Source organism: Bombina bombina, chromosome 1, assembly GCF_027579735.1.
Source record: "Bombina bombina isolate aBomBom1 chromosome 1, aBomBom1.pri, whole genome shotgun sequence".
Classification (NCBI taxonomy): Eukaryota; Metazoa; Chordata; class Amphibia; order Anura; family Bombinatoridae; genus Bombina; species Bombina bombina.
The window spans coordinates 496,041,948-496,053,864 of record NC_069499.1 but is presented as its reverse complement, the minus strand read 5'-3'; the positions used below and the strand labels follow the sequence as shown (position 1 = coordinate 496,053,864).

The 11,917-nt window shown below is 40.0% G+C and overlaps 1 protein-coding gene across 3 annotated transcripts in view; it reads left to right on the top strand.

The window, feature by feature from the left end:
* The first annotated feature begins 7,202 nt into the window (after positions 1-7,202).
* SLC39A10 (solute carrier family 39 member 10) overlaps positions 7,203-11,917 on the top strand; it is a 237,460-nt gene continuing 232,745 nt past the window's right edge. Inside the window, exon 1 of one of the 3 annotated variants that reach the window (XM_053698576.1) lies at positions 7,203-7,251. The gene's annotated coding sequence lies outside the window, so the exon portion shown is untranslated. Of the gene's footprint in view, positions 7,252-7,285; positions 7,404-7,709; positions 7,952-11,917 lie in introns of those variants that run through there. The other 2 variants (XM_053698574.1, XM_053698575.1) reach the window with 2 other exon arrangements.

Sequence of the window (11,917 nt, the reverse complement as noted above, 5' to 3'; positions counted from 1 at the left end):
AAGTCCTCCCTGTTAAGAGTGGTCATGATGAGCTTATTTAACCCTGAGCTCCGGGGGGGGGGGTCCGTCAGTGAGGTAGGCCGCAATCTGATGACTCCTCGACGGATTTCAGCACTGGACGATTGTGAATGTAACGATTCTGGTATGAATCTGCTCTGTAGGGCTTTAGGTAGCTGTTAGTGATCACTGTGTTAGTTATTGCTGAGTAGATCCAGCGATTTGTCTATGATATAGTTGATTCCTTTCTAGAGGCTTAGAATGTGCGACTTATCATGGCCGCTGTTTAGGCACGCCCCCTTGTTATTGTTTTAAAAGATAGATAACCCCTTTATTACCTATTCCCCAGTTTTGCATAACCAAGTTATATTAATATACTTTTTACCTCTGTGATTACCTTGTATCTAAGCATCTTCTGACAGCCCCCTGATCACATGACTTTTTATTTATTATCTATTGACTTGCATTTAGTACTGTGTTGTGCTAACTTTTAAATAACTCCTCGGGCGTGAACACAATGTTATCTATATGGCCCCCATGAACTAGCAGTCTGTTGTGAAAAGCAAATAAAAAAGCATGTGATAAGAGGCTGTCTGTAGTGGTTTTAGAAACAGGCAGAAATTAAGGCCTAGATTTAGAGTTCGGCGGTAGCCGTCAAAACCAGCGTTAGAGGCTCCTAACGCTGGTTTTGGCCGCCCGCTGGTATTTGGAGTCAGTGATTAAAGGGTCTAACGCTCACTTTACAGCCGCGACTTTTCCATACCGCAGATCCCCCTACGCCATTTGCGTAGCCTATCTTTTCAATGGGATCTTTCTAACGCCGGTATTTAGAGTCGTTTCTGCAGTGAGCGTTAGAGCTCTAACGACAAGATTCCAGCCGCCTGAAAAAAGCAGGAGTTAAGAGCTTTCTGGCTAACGCCGGTTTATAAAGCTCTTAACTACTGTGCCCTAAAGTACACTAACACCCATAAACTACCTATGTACCCCTAAACCGAGGTCCCCCCACATCGCCGCCACTCGATTAAAATTTTTAACCCCTAATCTGCCGACCGCCACCTACGTTATACTTATGTACCCCTAATCTGCTGCCCCTAACCCCGCCGACCCCTATATTATATTTATTAACCCCTAACTTGCCCCCCACAACGTCGCCGCAAGCTACTTAAAATAATTAACCCCTAATCTTCCGACCGCAAATCGCCGCCACCTACGTTATCCCTATGTACCCCTAATCTTCTGCCCCTAACATCGCCGACCCCTATGTTATATTTATTAACCCCTAATCTGCCCCCCACAACGTCGCCGACACCTACCTACACTTATTAACCCCTAATCTGCCGAGTGGACCTGAGCGCTACTATAATAAAGTTATTAACCCCTAATCCGCCTCACTAACCCTATCATAAATAGTATTAACCCCTAATCTGCCCTCCCTAACATCGCCGACACCTACCTTCAATTGGAACAGCCAATAGAATGCGAGCTCAATCTGATTGGCTGATTGGATCAGCCAATCGGATTGAACTTGATTCTGATTGGCTGATTCCATCAGCCAATCAGAAAATTCCTACCTTAATTCCGATTGGCTGATAGAATCCTATCAGCCAATCGGAATTCGAGGGACGCCATCTTGGATGACGTCCCTTAAAGGAACCGTCATTCGTCGTCTAGTCGTCGGAAGAAGAGGATGGATCCGCGCTGGAGGTCTTCAAGATGGAGCCGGTCGTCATCGGATGGAAGAACATAGAAGATGCCGCTTGGAGAAGATGTTTGCCGGTCCGGATGTCCTCTTCTTGCCGGATAGGAGGAAGACTTTGGAGCACCGGATTATGGATCGCCAACCCCCGCTTGGGTTGGATGAAGATCTTGGAGCCAGGACGGATCGGTGATACCTGGATGGTGAAGACAAGGTAGGAAGATCTTTAGGGGATTAGTGTTAGGTTTATTTAAGGGGGTTTGGGTTAGATTAGGGGTATGTGGGTGGTGGGTTGTAATGTTGGGGGGGGGGTATTGTATGTTTTTTTTTACAGGCAAAAGAGCTGAAATTCTTGGGGCATGCCCCGCAAAGGGCCCTGTTCAGGGCTGGTAAGGTAAAAGAGCTTGTAATTTTTGTATTTTAGAATAGGGTAGGGAATTTTTTATTTTGGGGGTCTTTGTTATTTTATTAGGGGGCTTAGAGTAGGTGTAATTAGTTTAAAATTGTTGTAATATTTTTCTTATGTTTGTAAATATTTTTTTATTTTCTGTAACTTAGTTCTTTTTTATTTTTTGTACTTTAGATAGTTTATTTAATTGTATTTATTTGTAGCAATTGTGTTTAATTAATTTATTGATAGTGTAGTGTTAGGTTAATTGTAGGTAATTGTAGGTAGTTTATTTAATTATTTTATTGATAGGGTAGTGTTAGGTTTAATTATATCTTAGGTTAGGATTTATTTTACAGGTAAATTTGTAATTATTTTAACTAGGTAACTATTAAATAGTTCTTAACTATTTAATAGCTATTGTACCTGGTTAAAATAAATACAAAGTTACCTGTAAAATAAATATTAATCCTAAAATAGCTATAATATAAATGTAATTTATATTGTAGCTATATTAGGATTTATTTTACAGGTAAGTATTTAGCTTTAAATAGGAATCATTTATTTAATAAGAGTTAATTTATTTCGTTAGATAAAAATTATATTTAACTTAGGGGGGTGTTAGTGTTAGGGTTAGACTTAGCTTTAGGGGTTAATACATTTATTAGAATAGCGGTGAGCTCCGGTCGGCAGATTAGGGGTTAATAATTGAAGGTAGGTGTCGGCGATGTTAGGGAGGGCAGATTAGGGGTTAATACTATTTATGATAGGGTTAGTGAGGCGGATTAGGGGTTAATAACTTTATTATAGTAGCGCTCAGGTCCGCTCGGCAGATTAGGGGTTAATAAGTGTAGGTAGGTGTCGGCGACGTTGTGGGGGGCAGATTAGGGGTTAATAAATATAACATAGGGGTCGGCGATGTTAGGGCAGCAGATTAGGGGTACATAGGGATAACGTAGGTGGCGGCGGTTTACGGAGCGGCAGATTAGGGGTTAAAAGTGTAATGCAGGGGTCAGCGATAGCGGGGGCGGCAGATTAGGGGTTAATAAGTGTAAGGGTAGGGGTGTTTAGACTCGGGGTACATGTTAGAGTGTTAGGTGCAGACGTAGGAAGTGTTTCCCCATAGGAAACAATGGGGCTGCGTTAGGAGCTGAACGCTGCTTTTTTGCAGGTGTTAGGTTTTTTTTCAGCTCAAACAGCCCCATTGTTTCCTATGGGAGAATCGTGCACGAGCACGTTTTTGAGGCCGGCCGCGTCCGTAAGCAACTCTGGTATCGAGAGTTGCATTTGCGGTAAAAATGCTCTACGCTCCTTTTTTGGAGCCTAACGCAGCATTTGTTTGAACTCTCGATACCAGAGTTAAATTTATGGTGCGGCCAGAAAAAAACCCGCGGAGCGTTAACAGCCCTTTTACCGCCAAACTCCAAATCTAGCCGTAAGAGTTTTAAATATTATAAAGTATATTAATATATCAATGTTGGTTGTGCAAAGCTTAGGAATGGGTAGTAAAGGCATTAACTATCTTTTTAAACAATAACAATGTTAGTGTAGTCTTTCCCTTTAATGCCAGCAAGAAGCACCAACATGGGTGCAAAAGTCACTTTTAAATCATTATTGATTGGCAGCATGTGCAGGGTACAGGATATGATTGTTGCTCTTTAGGGAATTTGGGACAAGGACCATTTACAAGAGGTGTTTATTGTCCTTTTAAGCACCTCTACATAACAAAATTTTCATATATTGCTGGTTTATACACTCTAATTAAAGGGGCATACTACACCTCTTGCTTTGAGTAAAAACTATACTCGTCCCATGTTCCATAGAGAACACAAAATACAAATTCTATAGCCTAAAACTATTTTGCAAAATGTTGCAACTTCTGATGGCACTCTACAAATAACAGATCATAATAATAACTTGTATACATTAGCTATGTGATTGCTTAGACCAGTGGTCAAACTCTGTAAAATACTTCTCTCGGTCAATACAATGAGCCCTATTTATATATTGACCCTGATGTACCAAGCCAAAGCCTGTCTGCCTGTGTTTGTAGCAAGTGGGCACAGGATGCTGTTCACCTACTGCACACCTATATCATTTCACAAGGAAGTTGCAACATTTTACACAAGATCAGGACTGTCAATGCCCCTGAAAGATGACCAGGCCCCTTTTTGGGGTGATATAACTTTACCACCATGCATGACCCCTGCCTCTCTGCTTGCTATAAGCAGCACGTCAAAGGCTCCAAAGCAAATGTATTCCAGTATCTTAAAGTGATGGTAAAGTCAGTATGTTCACTCTTTATTAATCGTTAGTATGTGTAAAAATAGATATACTAGCACTTTTGTATAAACATTACCTTACTTGCAAATAGTTCCTTATATCTAGTGAAAATAGCTGCCTGTCAAATTTTCAATAAGTCCTATAACCGCGATCAATTTTTTTTTAAGAAACCAGCCAATCATCAGCCTGTCCAGCTGGCTCACTGAAGCGAATAGCAGTTATTTATGCGCATGCGTTCTGCAATTCAGGCTAATCATCTGATCGCCTTTGCAGTCTTCGTGCTCGTTCCCGATATTTTTGTACGCATGCGTATTTGCTTTGAAGTGTAATTTGAGTAACAAGGGTAAACAGTAAATCAGAGTTTAGGTATTGATTCACCGTTTCCCTTGGATTTCTGCCAAGCTAGATGAGAAGTGTATTCAGGTAATACAAAAATGTTTACATCAAAAACAAAAAAGATTTCTTTATTTACTTCACATATTGGAATTGCTATGTAATGAACATAATTTATGACACAGATTAAAATATATTTTTTTACCTTTATATATAATTAATACTACATTTTATTGAATATAGGTTGAGGAGATTGCGGCATGCGATGTCCCTACTGCACCTACAAGTAAACAGTGAATCTTGTGATTTACTGTTTACTTGTAGCATGTGCACTTCTCAGGAGTGTGCAACAACTGTGACCTGTGGAGTGGGTGGGAACGCTCTATACAACACTCGGGCTGCGTTCGGGCAGTGCTCCAAGCGAACTGGGACTCGCTTGGAGCGTTTTCTTAATACTTGCAAGTTAGACCCTGGGCAATTTTTTAGTGCTCGGCTGACGTAAGTCCCAGCGCTTTCAGCGTGCTGAAAAAGCTGGGACTTTTCAGAGCAAGCCCAGACGCTTGACAACATGGCATCCTTCACACGTGTTGCTCGTGGAGGCTGCCATGTTTTTATAAGCAGCAGAGGAGGGACAGTAGGACAGATGGTGAGGCGGATAAGCTTGACAGCAGCATTTAGTACAGGGCAAAGTGGAGATAGGTTACTGAAATGTAAAACAACTAGCAGGGTGTTGCAGTAGTCAAAGAGTAATATTTATGACACGGCACCATGTGTAAATAAGTTCTCATTTAAAATTACTGTGACTAGAAAGAGATGTGGGCTCTAGAGTAGCAATCTTAACATACAAAATTGAATTATTTAATGCAAAATATGACATAGTTTAAACACGGTGTTATGCCGAGAATGGTTTCCCCAGTGTTTCTGGTTTCCCCTGCCTCTCTGCAAACATCAGAACTCCGACCCCCCTCCATTCAGCTGCTCTCATTTCAGCCCCTGTAGCTTAACCTGCCCCATTTATTTTCTTATCCTGCCCCATTTATTTACATTAAATAACTTATGCTGCACAAACAGTTTACAGGTGGCGGAGTTCCGATTTTTGCAGAGAGGCATGGGAAACCAGAAACACAGGGGAAACCATTCTCAGCGTAACACCAGCAATTACGAGTGGGGAATAGTGATATATATGTTGTAAACAAGCTACACACATGCTCAACCCTCTGCAGCCCATTGGCTATTTATTAGCCCTATTTGCTAATAAATAGCCAATGGGCTGCAGAGTGTTGAGCATGTGTGTAGCTTGTTTACAACATATATAAATATTTATATATATATATATATATATATATATAGTTATTTATACTACAAGGGAGCTTATAATAAATGTTTGAATGCGCTAAGTCAATTATTGTGCAGCGGAGCCCTTTACGCATGCAAACGTTTTTTCTAAGCTCCCTTGCTTGTGACGTCACCTAGCGCTTCATCGCTGGAGTAGAAGTGCCTCCACTAGCTCCTGAGCGCTGCCCGAACGTGGCCTCAGATGCTGGGCAAAATACATGAGTGGGCGTTGGAAGGAAATAAAAAACTATGCTCCAGTTAGAGCATTTATATTATATTTATAATTTTTAAAAAATACAAGCGTTGTGGTTAACACAATGGGATTAACCCTTTCCTGCCAAGGATAAAGTGTCTACATCGGAACAACGATCGCGAGATTTCAATTATTGGATCAGGTATGGGGGGGGGGGGGGGAGTCCCTATAACGCTAGCAACACCCTCCAGACCGCAATCAAATCCAGGAAGCTCAGAAGGCTTCAGTACAGCCGTTAGCTATGACGTTGTATTCCGTAATAACTGTGCTAAAGCCCAGTGCCGTTTGGACGAAATACAACGGCATAACGGCGGCAAAAGGTTAAAGCATTAGATATTGTGAGATGATATATTGTTTACCATCACTTTAATTTGACTAAACTGTCTTTTAACAAAAAAGAAAAAATTACTTTCATGAGTAGTGTGCCCATCTTTTGCATTTTTGTGTAATAAACTTACTGGAAGTGATGCATCACTCTCATGAGTGACCCTTTACTAATAGAAGTTCTGCGTTAAACTGAGTATACTATTTCGCCGAGATATGAACACACATATATAACAAATCTAGGTTTAGTATCGTTTACTCTACGCTGTTGATTATACACCGATCGAGTTCTTCTATTAAAATACTCTGTGCACGTTCTTACACTAGGAAAACTTTTTGAACAACCAATCTTAAAACTATTTCACAAAGTTTATGTGTACGTATTCAGAGCTAATTATAAAGCTATTTGTTCTAGTCTAGAATACAAATAAAGGCATATTTATTTTCTTCACATGACGACTGTCTACTATGATCCCCAATCAATAATTGTTAATCAATCAAGTAACTGTCATTTAAGATTTATATCCTTCTTCCCGAGTACCAGCAGGCACGCCTCACGGAAACAGTGGGTGCGTCATTACGTAGTCCGTCACGCCAGATAACTCCACCTCTGGGTTGTATTAGAAGCACATTGTGATTTTGGTACGTAATTAAAGCTACAAATATTTGAATTTTTTTTCATGTCGACCCTTTTTGCCGAAAAGGATGGTGGGAATTGTAGTCCACAGCATCCAATTCGAAAGGTGTGCTTGCTAATGGCCGGCACTCTGGGACCTCGAGGAGCAACAAATAAGGTCAGAGGATTCCAAAGTCGGAATATCTATTTTATTCGTTAGGGGCCCCATGGTTGTAGGGTGTCAACAAGCTGTTACGGGGCCAATTACTAACCGTTCACTATTCCTAAGGGCAACGTGATTGCGGCATTGTTACCAGAGTGTGGCAGTAATTTCTTACTTTATAATGAAAGGTCCTGGCATGTTGCTTCTCTTTTACCCTTTTTGCTATTCCATTGACTTCCTTCTCATCCTTACTGTTTTTACTGGCTGCAGTAGAGGAGCCAGAATGTGTGAGAGCAAAGGCTATGATGCTCTTGATTCATTGCCATTGTCTGACGACTTATCAGTCCCATACACATTAGCAGCTGCATAGTCTGCAAATAATAACATAGATATTTCACGATGAGGATTACGTACTAACCCTCTGACTGCCAGAGAGGACTTTGAAAGGTTGATAGCAATAAGTCACGTCTGGCAGCCAATGGGTTATTAAACCACGATTTCCCTCTAAAGGAAAAACAAACAAACACGTACATGTCCTCAGATGGGAATCTGGATCTATTAGGGTGAGTTTGTACAAAGCTAAATTCCATTGGAGCAGTAGTATTTGTTTAAAATAAGCTTCAGAATAAAGCCAAGTAGTTTTTGTTGTGTGTGAGAGCGTTCTGATATTATGGGATTGTAAACAATTCCATATTTTAACTTTACATCTACAGCCACAGTTTATGTAATACTGTACATTATTACTGCCTGGAACATTGGTTATTTGTGTTAATACTTTTATCAGTTGGTTATCTCTCCACTTTGTTACCCAGATGTTACTCTATTCTAAGTAATTAAACACCTGTTAACACTGCATAAATTCATGTTTAAACCACATGCCAGACTTTACAGAGATCCAGTGTGTTTATTTGTGCAAAACCTATTTATCTATGTTTTTATAAGGTTTAGTTTTAAAAATGTGTATTTTGCCATTCATTTGTTAGGTACATCTTGAGGTGATAAGCCTGTAGAGCAACTGTATTATTACTCTGTAAGCAAAAAGCCCTTCATAGCCATGAACTATGAGGGTTGTAGATGATTGTTTCAAAATAACTGGTTTATTATTACTACCCTGTCAACTCTTAAAGGGACATAGCCACAGCATGTTACAGCTGTTGAGAAGGACATGGTCAGTGAGCTAATTCAGAGTGTCACAAGTATATAGCCGCCAATCACTGGCTGTGACCTGCTCATAAGATACATTGTTACTGTCAAATATCTGTTATAGGAATATATATTTAACATAAACACATTGGTAGTAAAACATTTGTTACAATGTTTGCTGCATACATTATTCTGTCTAGAGATTTGTGTCAAGCTGTTATTCGACTTAGATATTAAATCTTATGGTATTGGGTGAAACAAACACCTTTGTGAGTTTAATTGTAGTGATGTACAAAAGCATCTTTATGAGCTTTAATTTTAAAGGGACACAAAACCCAACATTTTTCTTTCATGATTCTGATACAGCATACAACTTTTTCATTTACTTCTATCGTTATTTTCTTAGTACTCTTGGTATCTTTTGTTGAGCAGCAGGTGTGTGCACGTGTCTGGAGCACTATATGACAAGAACATGCAATGGCAGCACTATTTATTGCCATGTAATGCTCCAGATACCTAGCTAGATATCTCTTCAGCAAAAAATACCATGGGAACAAATTACATTCGACAACAGAAGTTAATTGAAAACTTATTTTTTTTATATTGTATGTATCATAAAGACCTCATTATTTTAGGACATGAGGGATTAACTTTTTATCTCTGTGTTAATTATTTTTCCAGATCAGTATTTGTAATCCTGTTTATCTTTAAAAAAACAGACCTCCTGTCGTAAATAGTTTTAAGTTTCACTTGAGCAAATGTGATTACCTACATCTAGAGACCTGGTGCCTCAAATCAATGAGGCAAAGATGCCAACACAGAGTGACAGAACAGTGTGCCTATCAAAACACAAACCTTAGGTCAATTAGAGTTGAAACACTAGGATATCATAAGACATGTTTTAATGACTTTTATGTTACATAGTGACCAAATATGACAGACATTGCTTATAAGGGTAAATGTACTGCATAAACATAACTACAATTATAAGTTATCATATAACTTCAGCCAGGGTTTGCAATGTGGCTTAAGGCATGCCATAAAAAATGGTTGGCTACCTTCCTTGCCCAATCTGGAAGGGGCCTGGTAAGAAATCAGCCTTTTTTTACACCCAAGTGCTGAGACCATTTTAAGCTTCTTTTTTTTTTTTTTTTTGACTACTTACATTTAAAAACCCTATTGTATGTCAAATTTCAGTGAGTGACCCACACATTATATAATATTTTTTTTTTCCCGCAGGCCCAGCAGATTTACAAAATGTCATTATTTTTATAATTCATGGCATGTGAGATAGCTGTGGCAAAAACCGTAAAGAATATGTATAATTTTTGCATAGATTTAGTAAATACTGAAAATAGCCCAAACTACCACTGCTGTTACTGTGATCACCTTACTAAATTGTCATTAAGGGTAGCCACATGTGAAATAGGGACCCATACAGACTTTTGGGGGTTATAGTATAGGTAAGAGAGGCCCCACTGTGCAGTACAAAAATAAAAGCAAATTTTTTTTTTTTTTTTTTCTTGCAAGGTGTTCACTGTTACTACAGTGATCACCTGACTATACAGACACAATCCATGGTTTTTTTTTAATTAAAAGAGGGACTTGTAGATGAGTGTTTAATTCTTGCACCCACTGAACTAAGTCACAGGCTTGCCTGGAGTGGATCGTGACAAACTGGTTAAGGTGGAAAGGGTAACCCTTTCTGTGACAAACTTGTGACTGTTGCAGGGCTGGTAAAACCCTGTACATCACAGATTGGTGGTAGCAGTGGTGATGTTTTTGTTATTAGATTTTAGTACTTTGTGGATTTGCTAGAGGCAAAATCAAAGTACTGAACGAAATTGTGAATCTCACAAGTTCCAAAGGCTAAAACTTAATGCATTATATAAGTCACACATTGCAAACCGTTCTCCTCCCTTTTCTTTGTTTTTCTTAACTATTTATTTTATTTTTTACTATGGAGGCAAATCGGCAGAAGTGTAAAGAATCTCTTAAACTTTTGTGCCAGGATAGAGGCTTTCTGGGGAAAAGCTAGAGAGGCACTCATCCAAGCCTTGATTGATTATGACACATACCATGCAGAGCAGCGCAATGATGCCTCAAACACAGATGAGAGGCTTGGCTGCAGGTGTGATACATGCAGCAGTGCGCCAAGATTCATTAAGCTCGGGAGATCTCTTGGAATATAATTTTCAGACTGATCCAAGTTTGTGTATTAAACCGATCCTAAAATACTAAAAACGGCTGAACAGCAGGCTGAGAAGGAGGTGCTGACAGCGTAGAAGCGAGTTGAGAGTATAAGCTAGAGCTTGCAGGACTGAAGAGAGCACCTGTCTCACTTATTAGTAAATCTAGAGATGCCTCTGTATTTAGACCACATGCAGTAAATTTCCTAACTTTAGATAAAGATGTGGCTTTGAAAAGACTTTCAGGCTGTACCAGCTGCCAAGGGACCAGTGGGCAATGTATCTTATCCCTGGCCTGAAAGGCCCTGCACTTGAGGCTTTTGCAGAACTGCCTCCAGAGTTTGATCAGGACTATGGTGCAATTTGAGGCTGTACTGCAGTGGTGGTATAATCCCAATTCTTAGGTTTATAGAAAAAGACTGCAGAGGGGTATCTAAAAGCTACACTGCAGTGGTGGGAATACTGAAAACAGCATTTCGGCAGTGGATCTGAGGGCTAGAGATTACCAACATGAAGGATCTGATTGTCAAAGAATAGTTCATGCTGCAGTGCCCAGCAGGAGCGGGTGCTGAATTAGAAGCCCAAAGCTGCATTGATCGAAGGTGAGCTGGCAGATTTCTATATGTCTAACAAATCGCCAGTGAATAAGAGAAAAGAATTTGCTAAGGGGGCATCCAACGTGAAGGGTATTACTGCAACCCCCATCACCAAGCCTGTGGTACCATCCATCTTTTTTTTCTTTAGCTTCCTCAGGGAGAGGGGGAGCTAGTACCTGTTCTGGGCAGAGATACATGCAGGTGTTTTTTGTTTTCAACAAAGTGGGAAGCACCAGCTGTACTTGCACAGAGAAAAATAAATTGGCACAATCAGCTGGATAAAGTAATCCCTAAGAATTCCCAGTGTCCGTGTTTGTCACCCGGTCAGATGCAAACAACAACAAATCTCCAACTTGTCACTCTGGGACACAAGGTAGCATTGGGACTTGGTGACACTGGGTCAGACGTTCCTCTTGCATACAGAGCTGGGTACTGATCTGGGCAAGTTGTATTCAATGATACCTGTGACCTAGTTACATTAGACCATGGGTCCTGATGTGGAAGGGGAAAAAAAAAAAAGTTCATAGGCTTGCTGACCAGGAGGGAGGACAGAGTGCAAGTGTGTCTGTGTTGATATTATTATTATTATTATTATTATTAT